This window comes from Hibiscus syriacus, unplaced genomic scaffold, assembly GCF_006381635.1.
Source record: "Hibiscus syriacus cultivar Baekdansim isolate YM2019G1 unplaced genomic scaffold, ASM638163v2 tig00110500_pilon, whole genome shotgun sequence".
Classification (NCBI taxonomy): domain Eukaryota; kingdom Viridiplantae; phylum Streptophyta; class Magnoliopsida; order Malvales; family Malvaceae; genus Hibiscus; species Hibiscus syriacus.
In genome coordinates, this window is record NW_024062762.1 from 1,466,064 (window position 1) to 1,490,985 (window position 24,922).

A 24,922-nucleotide genomic window follows, 5' to 3' on the forward strand; every position below is an offset into this window, starting at 1 on the left:
TCATGATGCTGACATGGTAGTCTATGGTTCTGACATGGCAGTTCATCTGTCATGTTTGAGTTACAAATTTAGCCAATCTGTCATATCATTCGCTATGTTATCAACCACCGTAAACTGTCATGTCAACACCGTGAACCGCCATGTTAACAACGTCAACTATCACGTTAGTACCGTAATGGTCAACGAAGAAAAATATTAGTCAAAAGGTCACATCAGGTTTATTGTCTAAGTTAGAGGGCCACGTTGAGAGAAAAATAATAATAGCGTCACATTAATTTTTTTTTTAGTTGAGGACCTCTTATACCTTTGCCCTAAAATATATAAACTAATGTTAAAATTAAACATGGTAAAGGGACTAAAATCATAATTTGATCGGAACACTTGAGGGATGCTAGAATGAAATACAAATGGAGATAGTAAGTGGAAAGGAAATGGTGTTTAGTTTCCATATGAAAATTCCCAGCATATGCAATCTACAAATTTGTGCATTGGCTGAAGCCATATTTTGCTTCAGCTAAGTGTTTGAAATCTCACATTAAACCAACCCAAAAAAAAACGATGATCCATTCCCATGCAAAATTACATTTTATAAAATTTTAGAGAGAAACTTATAAGAAAAAAAAATAAAAAGGTAAATTTATAACACGAATTACGTGTCACGATCGAGAAATAATACGTGTATAAAGGAATTCATTCCACGTATCAGGTAGCCCGAGGAGGCACCAATGGATACAATCGGCATACTTGGCCGGGTCGGCTTTTTGTTCCGGGTTAGGCTTTTACCTTGTCGGATGGTGTGCGTTGCTGTATGTGCGTCTTTTCTATATTCCGAAAGGGTTGTAATGTCGATGAAATGGACCTGAACTTTCATGTTTCGGGTAATGTTTGCAGCTATGACATAGAGCCGACGGTCCGTGCCCACGTTTAGGTACATTGACTGGTTGAGAATTGGGGTCGTCTCTAGAGCACATTTGATCCAATCTGAGTTGTTCCAATCCAAGCTCCTGCACACATTGATGGGTTCAAATTTTTATTGACTCATTTCCATCCACTAAGATCTAATATGTTTCGATGCGATTTTTCGATTCGATTCGATTCAACTTTATATATTAATTTTAGATTTTAAGTTAATAATTTGATCAAATTTTCACCAGTTGAAAGGTCATAGACCCACGTATCAACCACTGGGGCTGACCTAAATTTGGATGCTTTATTCTAACTACCATGGCCATTGACAGCTAATCACAATCAAAAGAAAATAAAACATATATATATATAACTTACAAATTTTGTAAACCTCAAACTAATTAAATTAAAAAAAAATGTTACGCACTTAAATATTAAATAATAATAGGATAAACTATATTAGATACCATCGAACTTTAAGCGTTAAATCGTTTGTACCACTAAACTTTCAATTTTTCCAAGTATAGCACTAAAATTTGATTTCCGTTTCAATTATATCACTGAACCGTTAAATCGTTAACGAAACGATGACGTTGTTGACAACTATTGGCGTGGCTAATAACTGTCGATATAGACATCGAACTAAAACGACATTGTTTTGATCTGACGGTTAACAATTTAACGCCCAAGTGGTATAATTGAAACGAAAATCAAAGTTTAGTGCTATAATTGACAAAATTAAAAGTTCAGTGGTATAAATGATGCAACTCCTAAACTTCAATGATATATAGTGTAGTTTACCCTTAAAATTTATCAAATAAGACTTAATCGACATAATTAATCACCTAATTAAGTTTATTTACATTAGATCAACATCTGATATAAGGTTTAATCACGATTAGCTTGTGGTGTTCTCTCCTTGTTTTTCTATTGACATCAAAGATTAGGTTTTGTTTTTGGTGAAGTTAGTTACATCTACTCTTTATTTATACAATATTTTTTTGTACATAATTTAATATGACTCGAATTTACGATATGAATTAGAGGATTTATCTTAGAAATTCAAATGATTTTAAACTTGAAATAATTTGAACATTTTAAGAAATCGAATCGAACCGACTTGAGTTGACTTGATTTAAAACTAAATCGACTTATTCAATTAATAGATCTAGATTTACCTGATATGAAGGGGAGACATGCTGCTGAAGAAGACAGTGGTTCGACTTGGATTCAGATTTTTATTAACCCACTTAGACCATGTGCTCAACACCCTCTTGTATGCTATCGGCCGGTCGATCTCGTCGTACTCGGTGTCTCCTTTATCGAACGATCCTCGTCTGTTATACGAATTCGACAAAAAAAACATTACATTGAATCAAAACATTTGATGAAACAACAATGTTTTTGTTTTGTTTTTGGGGATTACTTACAAGACTTTCATGGTGGCAGTGTTCATCCACCAAATGTATGTGTTGAAAACCAAATAGTCAACTTCTTTCCAGTTCTTGCCATGGGTTTTGATGGATCCAGGCATAATTATGCGGTTCAAGACGTTGTGCATGTCTGGGTTGTCTGAATTTGATTGCACCAGAAATGGTGCCATATAAAACTCTACCGTCGCATTGTAATCCTGCATAGATTAATCTTTGCATAGATCTGGTCTACTTCAAGTTTGAATCATTTAAGGTTGAAAGTTCTTTCGGATTCGAATCATTCAAGATTGAGGTTTGAATTTTTCGAGTTTGATCATTACGAGTTAAGATCATTTTTATTTCTAGTTACTTCGAGTTGTAGGATTGTAGAATACAACATGAAAACGATATTTCCCCCATGGAATATTTGTTTGGCAGCTGAGAAAATTAATTGTACCTCGATTCTAAATAAAGAGAGAGAACATATCTTCTTCAAGCTCTTTTTTCCAGGAGGAACAACAGATTGAACAGAAGAGACTATCTTTATATTTCATCCCGCCCGTTAGGATTAATCTTTTATTTACAAAAATGTTTTATAAAATCCTTAATGCATAATAGAGAAAAATGAAAAGGGGGTTCAAGACATAAAATTTTGAATAATGTCTTGAAACCAAAGAAGGATTCGAGCTGAAAAACCTAGAAAGGCAGCTCGAATATAAAGACTGTGCAGCTGTTGTATAGGAGGCGATCTCAAAAATCCCTTAACAAGACATCGCATAACCCGAATGTGCTCATGAGAGCTGAGAATCGGAGAACACTTCCAGTAGATGAGAATAGAAGCTACTCCATCATATCAGTGAACGTCAAAGAAATGAGAATGTCAAATCTTTGACCAAAGACAACAACCCGAGACACCTTATCCTTTCCTTACTTAACCCTACCTCAAAGATAGCATTAATCTTGACACTTGTCAAATATCTATAATTTTTTGAAGGATTAAAAGTCTAATTAATTCTTTAATATCCAATGAAGTATTGTTTTATGATTTGTTTCAATTATAAAACCTAGAAAGAGGCAATATTTTTTCAAAATTTTGATTAAATTTTTTTCAAAATTCTTTTAATTGATATTTTTCTAATTTTGAAAATAAAAGAAGAAGAAAAACATTTTCAAACAAGACAATCTCTCTGGAGTAGATTCTGGTAACTGGAACATATCTCCCAAACACATAAGCTCATGCTTAGAATTAGTGTTGGAGCAAGAAAGGATAAATTTTGGGGCATTTTTGAAGACTCATATCTTCCAAGAATACAAGATCATTGAATTGAGTAGAATTTCATTTTCAGTGAGGCAAAAGGCATGAAGACTGAAAATGGCGGAACACAGACAATGGAGCCCACTATATACAATTATTTTGTCCATCACCACAACATACAAGTTGTATTTGTTCTGGTGATTTCCCATGCATTAATGTTGGCAAGCCAAAGCGTCCCACTTATAATCCTACTGAGCTTTGTTCTTTGGTGTCCTTGCAACACTATACAAAAGCCCTGAACATCATGCAAATAGCTTATCTGGTTGAAAAATCTAGACAAAAGCCACAGGAAATAATGAATAAGTTGCCAAATGTTTGAGGACATCCAAATTTCCTGGAGCTCCACAGTTTCTCCTTTGTGTTTTACCTGATAAGAAAATTATGATCTCTATGAGTCTTGTCGAGTTTGGTATTGTTGCGCAGTGTATGGATCCAACTAGGTTCAAGGACCAACATCTTACAAAGTTACTTCTAAGAGTCAATGCAAAGCTTGGAGGATTGAATTCGATGTTAGCCATTGAGCCAACACTTTTCCATTCCAGTTGTTTCTAAGGTCCCAACTATCAGCTCTAGGTAGTGGCCTTTGATTTCCCGCTATAGGGTATCAGCATGTACATAGTCTCCAAAGCTTGAAATGATGGATTCTCTTTTCAAATCAATAATGAAAGCTCTATCAAATTTTTACACAAGTTCAGGCAGAGAAAGTCAATTTTTGTCAGGCGCAAAAATTTTCCGGGGCAAGAAGCCATTAACATGAGTCAAGAATTGCTATGATGCACGCTGGTGCAAACAAAGAATGAAGATAAAAAAATTAGGGATAGAATGAAGACCGCTTATGCAACTATTCCCGTCACAGATCAAGAAAACATGCATAAACATAAACATTCACATCACATGAATTTGCATCTTTGCATCATACATTCATCATCACATTGCAATAAAAAAAGGTTTTTCCATTCTCATAAGGATGCCTTCATTATTGCTTTTGAGAAGCTAATTTCATATTTCTCAAGACCGTTTGTTTAAAAACATCAATCTAGTCTTTCTTAAGACTGTTTTTCCTAAAATCCTCATTTCATTTTCTCTCAAAGACCATTTTTCTCTTCTTATAAGGACATCGTCTAGTTTTCCCTTTCTCAAGATCATTTTTCCCTCTCACGAAGAGAAATTCAAAAGGTCATTTTTTTTCAAAATAAAAATCAAATCAAATATAAACTTCATCATGACACCCATAAAACATTCAAGTTAATCATTAATAAATGCATCATTTTTTATTGATCTTTCAGGAAATAAAAGTTTGGTGATAACCAGATGTCTTCAACATGAAGGAACAATGTCATCCACAGATTTGGCATCGTAAAGTGAACGATCAGATCTTCTAAAGACAGCTAGATCTCCTTAATATGCAGGAGCAGACTGTCTGTCGCCTTTGAGATTGTTTCTCTTGAAACAAAGTTTCGTCTCGCTAGAGACAATTTTTCTTGAAACAAAATTGATCTCACTTGAGATTGTTTTCTTTAAAACAAATTTTGTCTCACTTGAGACATTTTTCATAAAAACAAATTGTGTCTCACTTAAGATAGTCTTCCTCAAGACACGACCATTTGAGATTGTTTTTCTTAAAAAATTGTCTCACTTGAGATAGCTTCCCCTAGAAATACAAATTTTGAAATTGTTTCACTTGAAACAAAATTGATAACATTTGATATTGTTTTTCTTAAAAACAAATCTTGTCTCATTTGAGACAGTTTTCCATCAAAACACAAAATTTAGAAATTATTTCACTTGAAACAAAATTGATAAACCTTTGAGATTGTTTCTCCCGAAAAAATTTTTATCTCGCTTGAGACAGTTTCTTTTGAAACATAAACCTTTGAGATTGTTTCTCTTGAAACAAATTTTGTCTCGCTTGAGACATTTCTCTTGAAACATAAACCTTTGAGATTGTTTCTCTTGAAACAAATTTTGTATCGCTTGAGAGTAGCCTAAGATTAGAAGAGTGTTATACAAAGATGATTGCTCCATCTCTTTGTGAAGTGAAAATTCGAGGATGAATTTTCTTAAAGGGGGGAGATTTGTAACATCTCAAAAACTAAGTAGTGACTAAATTGTAAGATTTTGGAACTTTGGGTCTAATTTTAAAAAAAATTAAAGAGTTCGGGGACTTAAATAAGAATATTTTGGTATTGGATTAAATAGAAAGATGTAAGGGATGAAGGGTATTATGGTCTTTTCAGCTTAAAGAATATTTTATCTCCTTTATTAAGAGATGAGCATGTGGGTTTGGATATATCTAGAAACATTTCTTCTTGCCTTCTTTTTCTTCCTGTTGCTCCATTTCAAAGGTAAGATTCTGAATTTTTATTGATTTCTTTAACTTTTGGGGTTATGTTAAAGGCTTGAGTGTTATACAAGCTTATGAAAAACTTGTATGGGATTAATACAACAAGGGGAGAGAATTAAATAGGAATTTGTAAAAGGGTGTAAAAGTGAATTATTGATATGAAGAAGTTTTTGGAGTTTTGTTTATAAATTTAACTTGTCATAAAAAGAATTAAAAAGTCTAAAGTATTATAAATGAGTTTAGAACATGTTGAAAGTTTAGTAAAATTCTTAATATCAAGAGTTATGGTGAAATAATGAAGATGATGATGTGTTATAGTGTTAAAAGATGGTTTAAGTATGTATAGTTGAGTTTAATAGCATGAAGGGAGTTAAATAAATGGAGTTTAGGTGAAGTGTTTATAATTTTCGGGTTAAGAAGTATATTTTGTGTTAGTAGTATCGGTATTGGTTGAGTAAGTACCGATACTACAAGGAAAAATATGTGATAATTATGCGTAGGGTATCGATACTGCATGAACAGTGTCGATACCATAAGGCAAAAGTGGGATAAATCTTCATGAGGTATCGATACTTAAGTGATAGTATCGGTACCATGGGTATCGATACCAATGAGGAAGTATCAGTACCATTCTTGCAATGGAATTACAGAATCCAGAATGGGTATCGATACCATGGGATGGTATTGATACTACAAGTATAGAGGTATCGATATTGTACTTGTAGTACCGATACTACTTGAGTTGGAATTGAGAAATTTGTGATTTATTTATGTTACATTGATAAGAATATTTTTCGAGTAATTCGAATCCTGATATTTATTGGATTGTATATTCGTGTAGATATCGATCGAAAACAAAGTTCTGACAAGTCGACAAAGTAAGATTTACGTGAGAGATAAGAGATTGAGATTGACAAGTGAGACCAAGGTGAGTACATGATATTATGTATAGTCTATTTTATGGAATTAAGACTTATAACGAGTCTAATTTCCTATATTAGATTACATGAGTATATGCATATGTCTATATGTTAAGTGAATTTCTATACATGATTTACATAAATACATGTTATGTGATATGATTCTATGTGATATGATATATGACTATGAGCTATGAGAATGTTATATGATCTATACAAGGATAAGTTATGAGACTACATGTAAAATGATATGAGTCATATGAGTACATATATATATGATGAATTGGTTGACTATGTGAACATGTGAATATATGTCTACGAGAAGACATAAGAACAAGATATAAGCCATGTGACATGTGAATCATATGAAAATATTCTACGTGTAAGTGAACTATGTGCTTATATGAATATGTGAAATGACATAAATGATAAAGCCCATGTTATGCGATATGAGAGCTAGGGGTATAGTTGGCATGCCAAGAGTCAAGGGTTCTATGTGGTCCTTCGGGATATATATGTAATCCTTTGGAACATATATGGGGTTCTTCGGGACACATATTTGGTCCTTTGGAATATATATGTGAACCTTAAGGAGTGGTCATTCGAAACATATATGTGGTTCTTCGGGACATTTCTACGTGGTTCTTCGAGACAATTTTATGCGCCCTTAGTGGGAATTTATACGAGCTGTGGTGACAACATATGTCCACAACCTCAATGTACTCACATATATTTAGTTCTCCAAAGTATACATGGGCTAATAAAGAGATCAAACAAATATATTGTATGTGATATATATATATATATATATATATGACTTGTCATGTGAAATGTATTATAGGATTTATAAGATATTATGTGTATTGCTTGGTTAAATATATGATATGATGGTTACGAATGTTATGTATAAAAGTATATAATTATAAGGACTAATGATAAGATTGGTAATAATGAAAATGATGGTACATGAGTATGTGAGCATTTTTTATATGAGTTGGTATGATATTATCATATTTAATGTACATGCATTGTTAAATAGTTAAAGTTCCATTATTCTTTTATATGTCTCACTAAGTCTATGACTTAGCGTGTGAGTGTTTCACACGTAGGATCCAAGACGTCTGGAAAGCGAGGATAAGTAGCGGAGATAACATAACATCATCAAAGATCAGATCAGAAGTAAATTAACAGTAGGTTCTTTTGTTATTGTAAATAGTATTGACATATACCTTAGAGTTAAATTGTATATGCTCTGATAAGCTTTTGTAAACTTTTGATTTAATGTATGTGAATTATTCAGTTTATTCAAATTAAGTCTGAAAATCTCCTTTATTTTATATAAGTAAATGATTTGAAAGGTTGATGTGACATCTCAGACTCGTATTCGGGTCGGATATGGGTTGGGGGTATTACAATCAGACTTTCTTACCATGTAGGAATTGTGTTATCTCTAAATTATCCCTAAAGATGGCTAGATGTCCTCATCATATAAGAACAATGTCGTCCACCAACCAAATCTCCTCAACGCATAGGAGCAGCGTCATCCTCAAACAATCAGACTTCCTCATCACGTAGGAACCATGTTGTCTCCAAATTATCCCTAAAGATGGCTAGATGTCCTCATCACGTAGGAACAATATCATCCACTGACCAGACCACCTCAACGCGTAGGACCAGTGTCATCCTCTGATAACCAGACTTCATCACCACGTAAGAACGTGTTATCTCCAATTTATCCCTAAAGATGGCTAGAAGTCCTCATCACGTAGGAACAATGTCATCCACTGACCAGATGTCCTCAACGTGTAGAAGCAGTGTCATCCTCAGACAATCAAACTTCCTCATAATGTAAGAACCCTGTTATCACCAAATTATCTCCATATTGACTCGACGTCCTCAACATGAAGGAACAATTTCATTTTTAAATCCTCTATTTTTCATACTGTCATTTTTAAATCCTTTATTTTTCAGACAAAGAATTGGAGCTCCAGATGCAGAACAAACATCATAGATAAACAAAATTAGGTTATTATTTATCTTTTCTTCGTCGTTGTTTACACAATAGATGAGCAAAGAGGGGCAGTTGTAATACCCTAATTGTGTCCTAAAATTAAAGAGGGAACAAAATGTAAATACCAAACTTGTAATTGTACCATTTTCTGAAAATTAAAGAGGGAAAAAATGTAAGCACCAAGCAATGATTTATACCATTTGTAATTTATGGGGCTTTAAAAGCCAATCAGAATGTAAAAAAAACAACCCCCCGGTTCCCCCTTTTTTAAGTCTTAAAATAACAAATAAAACTGGGGGCTCTCCTTCCCTCCTTCATGTTTCTTTCTTGTTGCATAACTTTTTTAAATACGTAAATGGTGAGGATTATTCGGTCGATGGTCGGTCGTCGTTTGTCGGAGAGGTCGGTGGTCGGTCTAAGAGGTTGAACGGTTAGGGAACAACCCCAAACATGTGCTTTAGATAAGTCTTAGGAGGAGTGTTGGTTTTATTTTGGTATTGGGTTTGAAACCCAACCATCAGAGTAGGTGATCGGGGAATGAGGTTGCTGATTAGAGTGTGGTGGTCTCTAGTACGGTGGTCGACGTGAGAAACACCACCTAGTTGCGGTGGTCGGTTTTAAGTGTTGAAGCTTTAGGAGCTTCAAAACGATGTGAAGTCATTCAGTTGGTCCTCCTTCGGCCATGGTCGAGGTCATCGCTCAGAGTAGGATGGTCACTGGCCTGGTGGCCAACGTGTGAGATCCGGCTTACGGTGATCGACGTTCAGTTTAGAGCCCTTAAAAGGGTGTTGTGCGGGTAGAGAAGAAAGAAAAATGGGAAGGATTGTCTGTTTGTATTTTTGGGTAAATTACGTCTTGGCCCTCCCCATTTCTACTATATTTACATTTAGGTCACTTATTTTATGGGCTAATCACCCAGAAGTCCTCCAAGCTTCAGCGTGTTTTACACTTTGGTCACTATCGGGGGGGAGATCACCTTTAAGCCCTCTAAGTTTTAGCCCTTTTTGCACTCTGGTCACTCATTTTTTATTTATTTCGAATATGCATGCAGATTTTACTAACTTTTAATTTGGTCACTATTCTGCTATGTTATTTATTTCAAACTAACTACTAACTTTTATTTTATTGCACTTTAACCATTATTTATTTATTTATTTATTTATTCTAATATTTGATTCGACCTTATGGTGACCCGATATGGGGTATGATCGGCATTATTATGGTTCGGACTCTGCTAATTACTAACTTTTATTTTATTGCTCTCAAACCATTGTTTATTTATTTATTTAATTATTATTTCTAATATTCGATTCGACCTTGTGGTGACCTGATCCGGGTTATGATCCGCATTATTATGGTTCGGACTCTGCTAACTACTAACTTTTTTTTATTTATTTTATTTTGTTAATTTGTTTGAATTATTCGAATCGACCTTGCGGTGACCAGATCCAGGGTATGATCCACATTATTATGGTTCGGACTTTGCTAACCGCTAACTTTTCTAACAACTAACATTTTTAATTGCTAATTACTAACCGATAACCTTTTATTTATTTGTTTGTTTTATTTTATGTTGGAACCATGTACGACCTTGCGACGACTTGTCTCGGGGTATGACTACATTATTTAAGGTACGTGATAAATAATAAAATTCGATACTTATATTTTTTATTGCATTTTATTTCTTGCTATTTACTTTATGTACTTTTAAATTTATGAATTTTTATTTTCTTTATTTAATTTTGGTACTTACATTTTATTTGTTTTAATGTTCTAATCGTTTATTTATGTTTCTTTATTTTTCTGTACTTTAATTTTATTCGTTTAATTATTGTGTTTTATTATCTGTTTATTTTACTTCTATAATTTAATTTTTGCATAGTTAGATTTTGTTTCCTTACATTTTACCATGTATGGATATTATATATTTGTTCGTATTATTTATGTATGTATATATTCTTTGTTCTTGGGAATTGGTTTCGAACGATTGTACAAAATGTTTGTTTCATTCATTTTTAACACTTTTTTACTCTAATATTTTCAAGAACACTTATTTGTAGAATGGGCGTGGAAAGCATTGTTTGGTCGAAGTAGTGCGATCCGAAACGACATTCAAACGAAATGCGAACTCAAAATAAATCAAATTTATTTTTTAAAAGTGATAATTAATTAGTTTTTATTCTAATTCAAATTATGCAATATTTTTATATAGTAATTTATTTTATGAAAAATGTGGATATTCAATTTATATTTGATTTACATTTTTGATAAATCGAGGAGGGAATATTCTTTTTAGGGAAGAAATAGAAGAGATAGCCTTCTTGTCGGATGATGAGCAAATCTCAATTTTTCTTTTCAAATTAAAGGATTTTCCCTAATAAATAATTCGAACCAAACTAATTAAACTTTAATAAATGAATCATTTTCTAACTTTATATTCGAATTTATAATTTCTACTACCGCGATAATATATATAAGCGACTAAGTACCAATTTTGGGCACTGTAGGGGTGTTATTCCTTCCACACGTGTAACTGACTCCCGGACCTGTTAAATCGGATTTTTGGTAAATACAAACCAATTTTTGTCTTAAAAAAATGATTTTTCTTAAAATTGTTTTAAAAGACGTTTTTAAGTATTCAACTTACCTAACCCAAAAGTCGATGGCGATGTCGAGACGTTTCTCTACCCGGGGACGAAGAGTGCAAATAGTACACCCCAAGGTGTAACTAGTCTCGAAAAAGTGAGTGTTTATCTTCCTTAAATCAGATGAAACACTAAGTTGTAGAGTAGCCACCAATCTTTTAATATGGTGAGATTGGTCACCGAAATGTTATCTTAATAAGATTCCTTAGAATAATATTAAAATAACACAAATAAGTCTACTTAGCAGAAAAATGAGTTCGGGAGTCGGTTACGTGTAGGGAAGGATTAGCACCCCTACAACGCCCAAAATTGGTACCGATGTTTATTAATTAGTGTATTTACAATAAATTATGAATTTGTATTTAAATTAATTTACAAATAGTTTAAAATAAATAACTATTTAATATAATTATAATACTAAATATTAAAATTACATATATTAAAATATAAAAATTAATGAATCAAATATAAAATATAAAGATGAATAATATAATTAATCTTATAACAATAATTAATTATTAAAATATAAAATAATAAAATTATTTATCATAATTCAAAATAATATTAAAATAATATACTAATAGTGTAATTTATCCTAAATTATAATTTGGGACTAAAATATAAACTATTAATATTTAAGGGACTAAATAGGTTATTTTACCCTAAATATATATATTAATATAATAGCGACTAAAATATAAATATATATAACACGAAAACCAAATTAAAATGTGCAAAACCTGATTTCGGTGACTAAAATGGGCGGGTTACAAAATTAGAGGGACCACACGTGTAATTTACCCATTGTCAAATTACGCAGAGAGTCCCACCCCCAAAACGACATCATTCAAGGAGGGTTTATATAACCCAAAATCGATCCTTTAAGGACCATCTCTCTCATTTCTCTCTTTTTCTCTCTCTCTCTCTCTAAAGAAAGAGATAACTTTTTCTCTCTACCCTCTCTCTAAAAACCCTCAATCGAAGAAAGGTTGGTCATCGGCCGGCAACCGTTCGCCAGTGCAGTCCGCCACCGCTGGCCACCACCTACGGTGGCCCAAAAATACAAAAATCACCCAAAATGTAGATCAGCTTTCCCTCGTCCCAAATCCAACATCCTTTTCTTCAAAAAATCTTCCAATGACACTAGATCTAAGATTTTACCTTCGGCAAAATTTCGTTTCCGATGACTTTTAGGCTTCGACGAGGTAAGGCTTCCTTCAATTCTTCTTCGTGTGTTTGTTGTGATGGTTGCTAGCTTTTGTTTCTTTTTCTCTCGTTCTTGTGGTGTACTTGGTGTGTTTACTTGTTGTGTGTTAATGATGATAAAATTCGGTGAGTCACATACCTATGGTGGTGACTCACCATAGAGTGCCGTGTTGTGCGGCTCTTGTGTGGCCTCTGGAATCTTCATGAGAGCTCTGGAGAGGTGGCGGCGATGTGGCAATCTTCGGTTGAAGTAGCTGGAGGCGACGACTAGATGATAACCCTAAGGTTTCTGTTATCTTAATCTGGACCATTGATCTGCCTCTGGATCGGACGGCTGAAGATGTTGGTGGCTGGAGATAATGCTGGAAACCCTAATTACATTTGGGTTTCTCATGTGCCTACTGGAATTGGTCCTGAATCAGATCTGTTGGATTTGGGTCTGGATCGGGTTCGAGTTTGGTTGTAATCGAGCCTTCGAGCTTTGTAAATAATAATATTAATAATATTATTATATATAATAATATATAATATAAATGTCACTCGGACGAAAACAACTGTCGACGGCTGCCCTTCTTTGCTTATTTTTGTGTTAACAAGAATAAAGCAAAGATAAAAAGACAAAGTTTTCGTCGAGTGATCTTCTTGCTTTGATGGGAAATTCATTACACTACTCTTCCGTGGAGATCGAATTCGAAGTTGATTTGATTCCACTACTCTTTCGTGAGACTTCATACTTTACTGAAAAATCTGTTCCACTACTCTTCCGTGAAGATCATATTTTGATCTTGCTCCTGCTTCTGTTTCACTACTCTTCCGTGAGACTTCATACTTTGCTAAAAAATCTGTTCCACTACTCTTCTATGGAGAGTAAATTTTGATCTTGCTCCTGCTTCTGTTTCAGTACTCTTCTTTGAGACTTCATACTTTGTTGAAACATCCATTCCACTACTCTTCCGTGGAGATCAAATTTTGATATTGCTCCTACTTCTTCTTCACTACTCTTCCTCTGAGGATAATAAATTTAAGAATAATCTGTATCACTACTCTTTTGTGAAGATCAGACTTAAGGTTGGAATACTTCACTACTCTTTCGTGAAGGTTGAAAATAATTGACTTGAGAATAATCTAATTTCACTACTCTTCCGTGAAGATTAGATTCGAAGTTGATTTGATTCCACAACTCTTCCGTGGAGGCTGAAAATGATAGACTTGAGAAGAATCTAATTTCACTACTCTTCCATGAAGATCATATTCGAAGTTAATTTGATTCCACTACTCTTTCATGGAGATCTTACGAATGGTTCTAAGGACTCATAATCTTGCTCGAAAGACTGATAGATGACCCAAAGGATTTACAAATTACCCAGAGGTTTTACAAATGACCATGAGGCTTTACAAATGACCCGGAGGCTTTTCAAATGACCCGGAGTCTTTACAAATGACTGGAGGCTTTACAAATGACTCGGAGGCTTTACAAATGACTTGGAGGCTTTACAAATGACCCAGAGGCTTTACAATTGACCCGGAGGCGTTAAAAATGACCCAGAGGCTTTACAAATGACCCAGAGGCTTTACAAATGACCCAGAGGCTTTACAATTGACCCGGAGGCGTTAAAAATGACCTGGAGGCTTTACAATTGACCCAGAGGCTTTATAAATGACCCGAAAGCTTTACAAATGAACCAAAGGCTTTACAAATGACCCAGAGGCTTTACAAGTGACCCGGAGGCTTTATAATTGACCCGGAGGCTTTACAAATGACCCGGAGGCTTTACAAATGACCTGGAGGCTTTATAAATGACCCGAAGGCTTTACAAATGACCCAAGGGCTTTACAAATGACCCAGAGGCTATACAAACGACCCGAGCGCTTTACAAATGACCCGGAGGCTTTACAAAGGACCTAGAGGCTTTACAATTGACTCGGAGGCTTTACAAATGACCCGAAGGCTTTACAAATAACCCGGAGGCTTTACAAATGGCCCGGAGGCTTTACAAATGACCCAGAGGCTTTACAAATTTATGGGAAATAATTTACTAGGTAAGAAACTTCTTACTTTTCAAAAATTTCATTTTTTACAAAGATTGAATGAGAAATGTTAAAAAATTATTTTCTCATTTTTCCAAAACAACTTGTTGGTTGGGCATACCCCAAAAATAATGTTTCTTCTATATGGATTGTGTTCATCTATTCTTCAAATGTTTGCCTCTCCAAACATGACTCATGTATTTGGGATTTGGATTCTACATTCCATTTGTAAGTTATTTTGTCCCTGCATCTTTATGTGAGAAATGTATTTATGCACATGCAATCAAATATATCAATGTAATGCATTTCATTTATGCAAATGATGTTCTTATGAATGCATGAATTATCGATTCAATCTTAATTTTACTCCAAAGTTTGATCTTCTTCAACTTGATCATCTTTTTTTAGCGTTCACTTTAATCATTAGTGTAGCAACTTTTGTTTTCAAGCTTGCATTTCTAAAGAATCATCTGATCAACTTGTATCTTAGTGTTTTCTTTTGCCTTCAGAAGAACTGTTTCATTTATGGTACTCTTGCCACATTCAGAATAATAACCTTATTGCCACATTTTGTCCTTGATAAAACCAACTGTCTTTACCTGAATTGGTGTATAAATCTGATAACGCTTTTGTCTTTGAAAAGAGAATCTATCATCTTTGCAGAATGTAGATGGAATTATGTTAAGCTCATCAGAGATTAACCAGGATATTAGTCATGTTTGTTTTGATTTGACTCTTGAAACACATCACAAGAAGGATTTATCCTAATTCCTTTCATGTCTCCACATCTAATCAGATCTCGAACAAAATTATTCAAATAATATCATGTTGTGATGTTTGACCCATCGTTCAATCTTAGTTGGCTGCACTAGTTTCTTGTTGCTAAAGTTCCAACACTCTTTTTCTGAATCTTGAAGTTGAAGACAAACTTCATCTTAAGTCAACCATATGATCATAACATTGGTTCAATGCCATAATCACTGGTTTGTAAAACATTACACATTCATCATTTCCTGTAACTTCTGCCTAGATTTTTAACTAGGGAACTCTTTGCATGATGTTCAAAGCTTTTGTATGATGTCACAATGATATTCCAATAAAAATACAAGTGAGATGCTTTAGCATTGTATCAGGGAGCATTTGACAACACATTTATCCTTTCTTATGGCTCATGTGGGGAAAATGTAATCACATAGTGGACAAAACAGTTATGTATAGTCAACTCTATTGTCATTGTTTCACCATTTTCATTCTTCATACCTTTTTGTCTCATTGGAAATATTTTTTAAATAAAATACCTTTCTTTTCTAGATGATATGGGATATCAGCATGCCCCCATCATTTGCTTCTTGTTAATAGGATCTATTTAAAATGCCCAGTGTTCTGTTTCTGATTAGAATGAGCCTTCACAAATATTTCATATGGATTATTTCTGTCTGATATGAGCTTTCAGCATGCCCCAGTATTAAAATGTCCCAACATTATTTCAACATAATGGGCCTTCAGTATGCCCCACATAGATTATTTCTGACTGGAATGGGCCTTCAGTATACCCCAACCTTTTTATGTGAATATGAGCCTTCAAGATATCTGAACATGCTAAGTTCTAAAGCTTATTCTCAACGTCCATTTGATTTGAATCTCATGGTCCTTACAAGGTCCAACTTTGATAATGCCCCATCGTGGGTACTCATGGCTTGATTTGTGCCCAAAATATCTTAATCTAAAATGCTCTTATTTTGTTGTTACTAAACAATATTGATGTCAAGTAACTTGAGGGATTCTCTTCATGTCGTCATAAACTTAAGAGATGATCAATCCTTCTGAATGAGATATGTGCATCGTCTGAATGAAATAATCATCTTTTCCTTGATTGGTAATCATACAGGGAATATTATAAGTCCAATTCCCCAGACTTTTGATTTCTCATGCCACTTGTTTTCAAGAATGTGAAATGCTTCATCATTCTGGCCTTGCTTATTCTTTTTCTCAAATAGGTAGAATAGGCATCAACTTGACTCAAGAGCCCTTCTCATTTGGGACGACCCTGTTTAAAAAATGGTTTTCCTCCTTTTTTTTCAATGAAAGAATTTTGTAAAATATTTCCCCTTATAGTTTCACAATAGAATCAAATCATAAGCATTAATTCAAATAATATCAAAAGAATCAACAACTTTTACTATTTCAGAGTTATAGTTCTTTGACAAGTATCAAGATTGAGAGGTTAGTTTCAGGTTGGCTACCCTATTTTCTATGGTTTCATCTTATTTGAAGATGTCACTCCTCTCTCACTCTTTTGTGAACATTATCACATGACTCACTTTCTTGACTTGGTATCTTTTAATCAGATGTGTACAAAAATGACACAACTAACATAGCAGTTGCTAGACTTTCTAGAATACCTCAATTTCAGTTCTCTGAAATCTTTGCTTCTACCCAAAGCAGTGTGAAAACATCGGTCTAATAATTAAATTTCTGTGTGCATGTGTGTGAAGTAGACTATAACAGGTATTATTTCACTCTCTTACAACAACTTCTTTTTTTGCCATTTTGGCTAGCTGAATTCAACTTTATTGTGATTAGCCTTCATTGGGCTAATTGAAACTTATCCATAAAGCCAGGGCTATTAACCAATTGCTCTAGAGGGACAACTTTTCTGCTTATATGACTATTACTTTTTAAGGAGTACCTGTTATAGTCTATGTGTTTGGTGGAAGTCAGAAAATCTCATTACCAAATTTCCATTTTCAAGCAACTGACTCAAATTAGAAAAATTTTCATCGTCAAACCTCATTAATAGAAAAGTAATCTAGTCATCTTTGCAATGTCATGAAAGATGCCCCACCTTGTACACTTTTATATGTAAATACCAAGCCTTTTGTCTAATTCCTTGCATTGGAGAAAGTTCTCTCATTTTTGTGGGAGGGTGTAGTATCGGGTATATTTCTTCTGAGGTAAGGTCAGGGTCTTTTTTTCCTGGTTTTCAATCCTGATACTTTGTCAAAAATGTATAACTTAATCGTAAAGAGTTTTTAACCCATTTTATATTCAAAGAACTGCAAGATTGCAAAGTTTATTCAATACTCATAACCTTAAAAGTAACATAACTTTATTTATTACCAAAAAGTGGAGAAAGGAACAAAAACACTTATTTGGATGTTGGATGTGTAGTCGAACCAGGGTCTTTGTCTATATTGGCCCCTCATTTCTTGATCATTTCTTATGTAGCTTCTTTGGACGAGCCTTCAGATACACAAATCTCTTCTTTCTCTTTAGTAGTCTTTTGGTCAAATTTCATCATCATCTTTTCCTTCCCTGACAGAAAATCGGGCTCAATTTGAATTCTAGAAAAAATTTCTTTGGTGATGATAATTGTATCCTGGTTCTGGATGCTCCTTGCAACTGTAATTGGAGTAGTATTTCCCACTGATTCCCTTGATTTCAAAAAATCTGATATATGTGTCTCAGATGTTTTTAGGGTTATATCAACCCCATTCCTTTTTAAACATATAGGCCAGTCTCGGATTACCTTTCCTTTTACTTTTTCATTTCTTATCAGAGAAGTATTGAGAGTTAAATTTTCCATAAATATTTCACTTTCCTTGATTTTGCCCTTTTTCTATTTTAACATTCTCTGTTGCATGAACTTTACCTATTTTGGCACTATCAACTTCATTATAGGAGTTGACTCCCAAATGTTTGATCAAAATAGATTGACTGTTAGTATCTGCTTATATAATTCCACGAGTCAAAAGATCTTGAACTCGTCGTTTGAAGTTGCCACAATTCTCAATGGGGTGTCCTTGGATTCTAACATGATACTCACAAAAGACTTTTTCATTATACCACATTGGGTAAGGAGGTATCAAAGGTTTAGTTAGACATGAGGCAATAAGTTGGGCTTGTGTAACTCAGAATACAACTTGCTGCATAAGACTGAAGGAACATGGGGTAAAAATTCCTTTGACATTATTGTCTCTTTACTATCAAAACATTTTCTTTTAATGCTTGGATCTCGACCAACATCCTGAAAGAGATGGTGATTTGAAGATTTCTCTTTCTCAACTAGCTTTGAGTTTCTAAGAAGCTTGGGTTTCCCATCTTCAAAACATAACAAACCTTCTGTTATAAGTTCTTAAACTTTTAATTTCAGTATTATTCAATTTTCTATAGAGTGACCAAAATCTCCATAATGATAATTGCATGGATTCTTAACATTTTCCAATTTGGATGCAAATAAGTACTAGGAGGAATGGGTGTTACAAGACCACTTTCAAAGAGAAAGGGTAACAACTCTGAATACGAGATTGGAATTGGAATAAGATGTGTCATCCTATTTTCCTTGTTGCCCTTTTTAACCTTTTTAATGGGACTTGTTCCATGTTTCTTTTCTTTGAACCAACTTCAATTTTCATGTCCTTTGTCATATTTCTTGATTCTTCAAGCTGAGTTGGATCTTTAAGTTTCATAATAGGTTCTTGATCCTCTTTCATAACAGTAACTGTATCATTAAGATCCAGACTTTTTCCAAAGGTTTTCATCTTTTCATACTTAATAGGGTCTTCTAACATCTTATATCCATACAGTAAAGTAATCATCATACTCATTAGCTTAGTCATTTGTTCCCTGGACTCAGCTTGGAACATTCTTTCTTTTTTAAATGTTTCTTGTTGAATTTCTACAAGCTGCTCTTGGATTCTCTCAATCTTTCCAACTCGAGCTAATATTTTATTCATTACTTTCAATCTTTTTTAAGACATGCCCTGATTCTTGAATGTACTTTCAGAATCTCTGATTCCAAAATCCTTTACTGATTGCTTTCATGTCTTTGTTATGTTAACATGTTAAGCAGAGCATGAATGTAAATAAATGCAAATGCAAATGCATGTATGAAAATGTGGAATTCAAGAGTGATCATCTTAAAACAACTTACATTGAACACAAAAGGTTTTTCAGTACATCCAAAAGATCATTACATATAAGGGATAGCTTTCCCTCCTAATTTCTCTATTTTCTTAAAAAGCCAAGTTAATTTCCATTTATGCTCTAGAATCGAGTTGTCATTCTACTTCAGTTCCCTTGTAAAACCTGCTAAGTCACCAGCTTGTGGGCCACCCTTCTTACTGTGACAGCAGCTTTCTTCATGTCATTATCCTTCTCTTGAATCTTACTTGCCATTTCCTAAAATTACAGACAAAATTGCTCATTTTCCTTCATAAAAGAGCCTTTGTGTTCAAGAAGTTCTTGTACGAGATCCCCATAATCATCCACCATCGTCATCAATGTGTAGTTCTTGGCTCTAGTAGAATTTAATTCAGCATCCATCTCAAATTGGCAGAACTGATATGAAGCTTTTATATTAGCTATAGTCTTCTTCAACATCTGGTTTTCATCTTGACATTTTCCCAAATTGATGATGGTTGTATTGCACATTTCTTCAGTAATCTATAAGTCATAGGAAAACTTCTTTGCTTGATCCTCATGCATCTTTTTCCAGTGATCAACATCACTCTTCAGGTTAATGATCCCTACTAGTCATTCTTCTGGGGTATTTCCTAATTCAGCATTCTTGAAGGTTTGAATGATTTTTTGAAAATCGTTAAACATGGCTTCAACCTCTATGCTCAATTTCTTGTTTTCGTTCCTCCGAAAACGGGCTTGAGCTTCATAAAAATTCTCTCCCTTATGACTGCTTCTATTGATGCTCTTACCATAAAATGCTTTTGGTACCAATCTAACAGGATCTTTAGGATATATAGATTTCAAATTTTTTGAGAGCTTCTTCAAGATACCAGTCTTTGACTTCGTTATAGTTCGCTTATCATAAACATAATGAAAACCTTTGATTTTGATCACTCTTGATCATGTCATGTTTATGCAAATGCAAATAGAAAATTAATATATGTCTTCAGAATAGACAAAGATAAAAACTGGTTAGTAAGAAAATATCATATCTTAATCTCATGTTTTCTAGTTCCATGCTTTGTTTGGGGGAAAAAACTAATCGCATGATTTTTAGTTCACATGCATTTATTCAGAAAATAAAATAATAATAAATAAATAAAAAAGACTCAACATGCTTTTCCTTGTGTGTTAATCTTAAAATACCTAATCGGGTTAGGTTCTGCTTAGATTCAAGTTCTAGGTTCACTATATGTTGGGTTTTGGCTCTAAGGTAAAAAGGGTCAACGAATTGTCCTTTGTTGGTGTCCCCTTGGACTACCAAACCCTCAATCCTGGTCCATTACAGACTTTCGGATTAAGTTCAATTCGAAGGAACACAATTCCTTATGTCCATACGGAAGTGAAAACCTCACGAGGAACATAAGGTGTGAGCTCAAAGAATGGTCCCTTATCCCATACGGAGGTGAAAACCACACGAGGGAGTAGTTTCTCATTCGAACAAAACAAGATAAGAGCGGGGTTTTAGCTCATGTCATGAATGCAGTGCACAGTGGGTGAGGAAAAGCATAAAAGAGAATAAAATAATATATAGCCTATTCTTATATTCTAAATACCCAAAATTAAATCTGTACACATAAAAACAAAAGTTAGTATAAAAATTATGAAAGGATAAAAAATTAAATTTAAAACAAATTTATAATTTTATTGCAAAGACAAATAATAAATAAAAGGGTGGCTTGACTCTCTTTTTTTAAAGTCCCCAGCAGACTCACCAAGCTGTCGAGATGTTTCTCTACCCGACGACGGAGAGTGCAAATAGTACACCCTAAGGTGTAACTAGTCTCGAAAAAGTGAGTGTTTATCTTCCTTGAATCAGATGAAACACTAAGTTGTAGAGTCGCCACCAATCTTTTAATATGGTGAGATTGGTTACCGAAATGTTAACTTAATAAGATTCCTGAGAATAATATTAAAATAACACAAATAGGTCTACTTACCAGAAAAATGAGTTCGGGAGTCGGCTACGTGTAGGGAATGATTAGCACCCCCCACAACGCCCAAAATTGGTACAGGTGTTTATTAATTAGTGTCTTTACAATAAATTATGAATTTTTATTTAAATTAATTTACAAATAGCTTAAAATAAATAATTATTTAATATAATTATAATACTAAATATTAAAATTACATAGATTAAAATATAAAAAATTAATGAATCTAATATAAAATATAAAGACAAAAAATATAATTAATCCTATAATAATAATTAATGATTAAAATATAAAATATTAAAATTAATTATCACAATTTAAAATAATATTAAAATAATATACTAATAGTGTAATTTACCCTAAATTATAATTCGGGACTAAAATATAAACTATTAATATTTAAGGGACTAAATAGGTTATTTTACCCTAAATATATATATAAATATAACAGTGACTAAAATATAAATATATATAACATGAAAACCAAATTAAAATGTGCAAAACCTTATTTCGGTGACTAAAATGGGCGGGTTACAAAATTAGAGGGACCACGTGTGTAATTTACCCATTGTCAAATTACGCAGACAGTCCCTCCCAAAACGACGTCGTTCGGGGAGGGTTTATATAGCCCAAAATTAGTCATTTAAGGACCATCTCTCCCATTTCTCTCTTTTCCTCTCTCTCTCTAAAGAAATAGAGAACTCTTTCTCTCTGCACTCTCTCTAAAACCCTCCATCGGAGGAAGGCCGGTCATCGACTGACAACTGTTCACCATCGTCGGCCACCACCCACGGTGGTCGAAAAATACAAAAATCACCCAAAATGTAGATTGGCTTTCCCTCGTCCCAAATCTGACCTCCTTTTCCTAAAAAATCTTCCAATAACACTAGATCTAAGATTTTTACCTTCGGTAAAATTGCGTTTCCGACGACTTTTAGGCTTCGACGAGTTAAGGCTTCCTTCAATTCTTCTTCGTATGTTTGCTGTGATGGTTGCTTGCTTTTGTTTCTTTTTTCTTTCGTTCTTTTGGTGTGGGTACTTGTTGTGTGTTTATTTCTTTGCAGGATTGGCCTTATATAGGCCTCAAAGATCGACCTTAATGATGATAAAATCCGGTGAGTCTCCGGACCTATGGTGGTGACTCACCATAGAGTGATGTGTTGTGCGGCTCTTATGTGGCCTTTGGAATCTTCAAGAGAGCTCTGGAGAGGCGGCGGCGTCGTGGCAGTCTTCGGTTGAAACAGCTGGAGGTGGCGGCTAGATGATAACCCTAGGGTAATGAAAGCTTAGGGTTTTTGTTGTCTTAATCTGGATCGTTGATCTGCCTCTGGATCGGACGGATGAAGATGCTGGCGGCTGGAGATGATGCTGGAAACCCTAATTGTATTTGGGTTTCTCGCGGGCCTGCTGGAATTGGGCTTGAATCAGATCTATTGGATTTGGGTTTGGATTGGGTTCGGGTTTTATTGTAACTTGGCTTGATTTGCTTTGTAACCGGGCCTTCGTGCTTTGTAAATAATAATATTAATAATATTATTATATATAATAATATATAATATAAACGTCACTCGGACGAAAACGACTGTCGACAGGTGACTCCCATCCAAATTAATTCAAAATCGTCAATTTTTTCAAAATAAAGTAATAATTATTTTTAAGCTTAATTGTTTTAAAAAAAATAGTTATGACATGTTTAACAGAGTGAATGTGAATTGTAAGATAATGGGATTCCTTTCAAATACAACTTTAAGCACACGGCGGTTGGTGTGCAAACTCATACGTTATTTGTTTAATAATCCATTTGTCAATCGTTTTTTCACTAAAACCAAACCAAATTCGGTGGACGCGTTATTAGTTTAATTGCTGCTTTTGATGAAGTTAAGGCCACCAAATGGACAAAATGATGATGCGAATAAATAGACTTCAATTCCTTTTCACACAAACAAATACCAGGAAGCTACATACAGCGAGTTCTTTCCTTTTAAGTTTAATGATACGAACCAATTTTGTGAATGACATTTTGGTCAAGAGAAAGCAATTGTGGTGTCAAAATATAAAGTTTTATATTTGAATCCCACCAATCCATTCATTAAACTTAAAAGGAAAGAACTTGATATTATCCAAATTTACCTATGCATTTGGATGACATTATCCAAAAGTTGAAATAAAATAGTGTAAATATGCCAATATCTTAGACCCTCCATCCCCTTCACTATCATTTCCAAATCTTCTTTCATCGCCGGGTCTCATTTCCGTTGCAGAATCAAAATTCTGGTTGGATGGATCACATCTCATCACATCACTAATGCTATAACTCTCTGCATCCACGTAAAGCACATGAACACCGCATTCCTTCACTTTAATTTCTCATTTGGGGTTAAGGTTTACGATGTTGAATTCAAATGATGCCTCCTCATAATCATTGTCCATTATAATCATATTCTCACTAAATAGAACCAGCACATGACCACACTTGTAGACCGCTTCTGGAATATAAAAAATGCAGCACACACTTGTTAACATTTCACCATCGGCGACTTTCAATTGGTATTTACAGGTAACTTTAAGACCGCCATATGCACGTGTGAAATGAGCCACAAGGCAGATAGCAAAAGCCAAGAATCTTCTCCCACTAGACTTGTTTGGGGTTATCTCCAAATGTAACCAGGAATTCGTGCTTCCATAACAAAACACATCTTCTGGAACTTCATTTCATGGGAAACGACAAAACAAATGGTTTCGGCAAACCAAAACCCTATTATACTCCTCTCGGATTATCCCTTTCCTCCTCGCCCATCTCGGTGCTAGGGACTGAATTTGAAGCATTGCATTTGCCACAATGTTTTTAATTGAATCTTGATTCAAGCTTAAGCAATTCCTGAATAACAATGATCACCACCATAAGGTAAAGAAAGGAATGAATTGAAACAATGATCGGTGAACGATACTTTTTTCTAATGATGTGCATTCTACTGCATCCATGTACCACAGATATCGTGGAAGCTCCGAGAGTGTTTCAAGGCTTGCACAAGCTGCAAGATCCAAAATGCCGAGGGATTCCAACTTTGAAATATTGCTTGATACAATCTCCACCCTTGAGTTTCTCAACCTCAACTCAGAAATGTTATTTGGGAGTTCAGGAAACTTCTTGAGTGCTGAACATCCCAAATTCAAGCTTTTTAAGAGATGTCAAATGATTGAGTGTAGGAAGTTCAACCAAACTTTTACACCATGAACAT

General features: G+C 34.2%; 1 pseudogene; it reads right to left on the minus strand.

Annotated features, from left to right (window-relative positions):
• Positions 1 to 606: 606 nt before the first annotated feature.
• LOC120129446 lies at positions 607 to 20,220 on the minus strand (annotated as a pseudogene).
• Between the last annotated feature and the right edge of the window lie 4,702 nt (positions 20,221 to 24,922).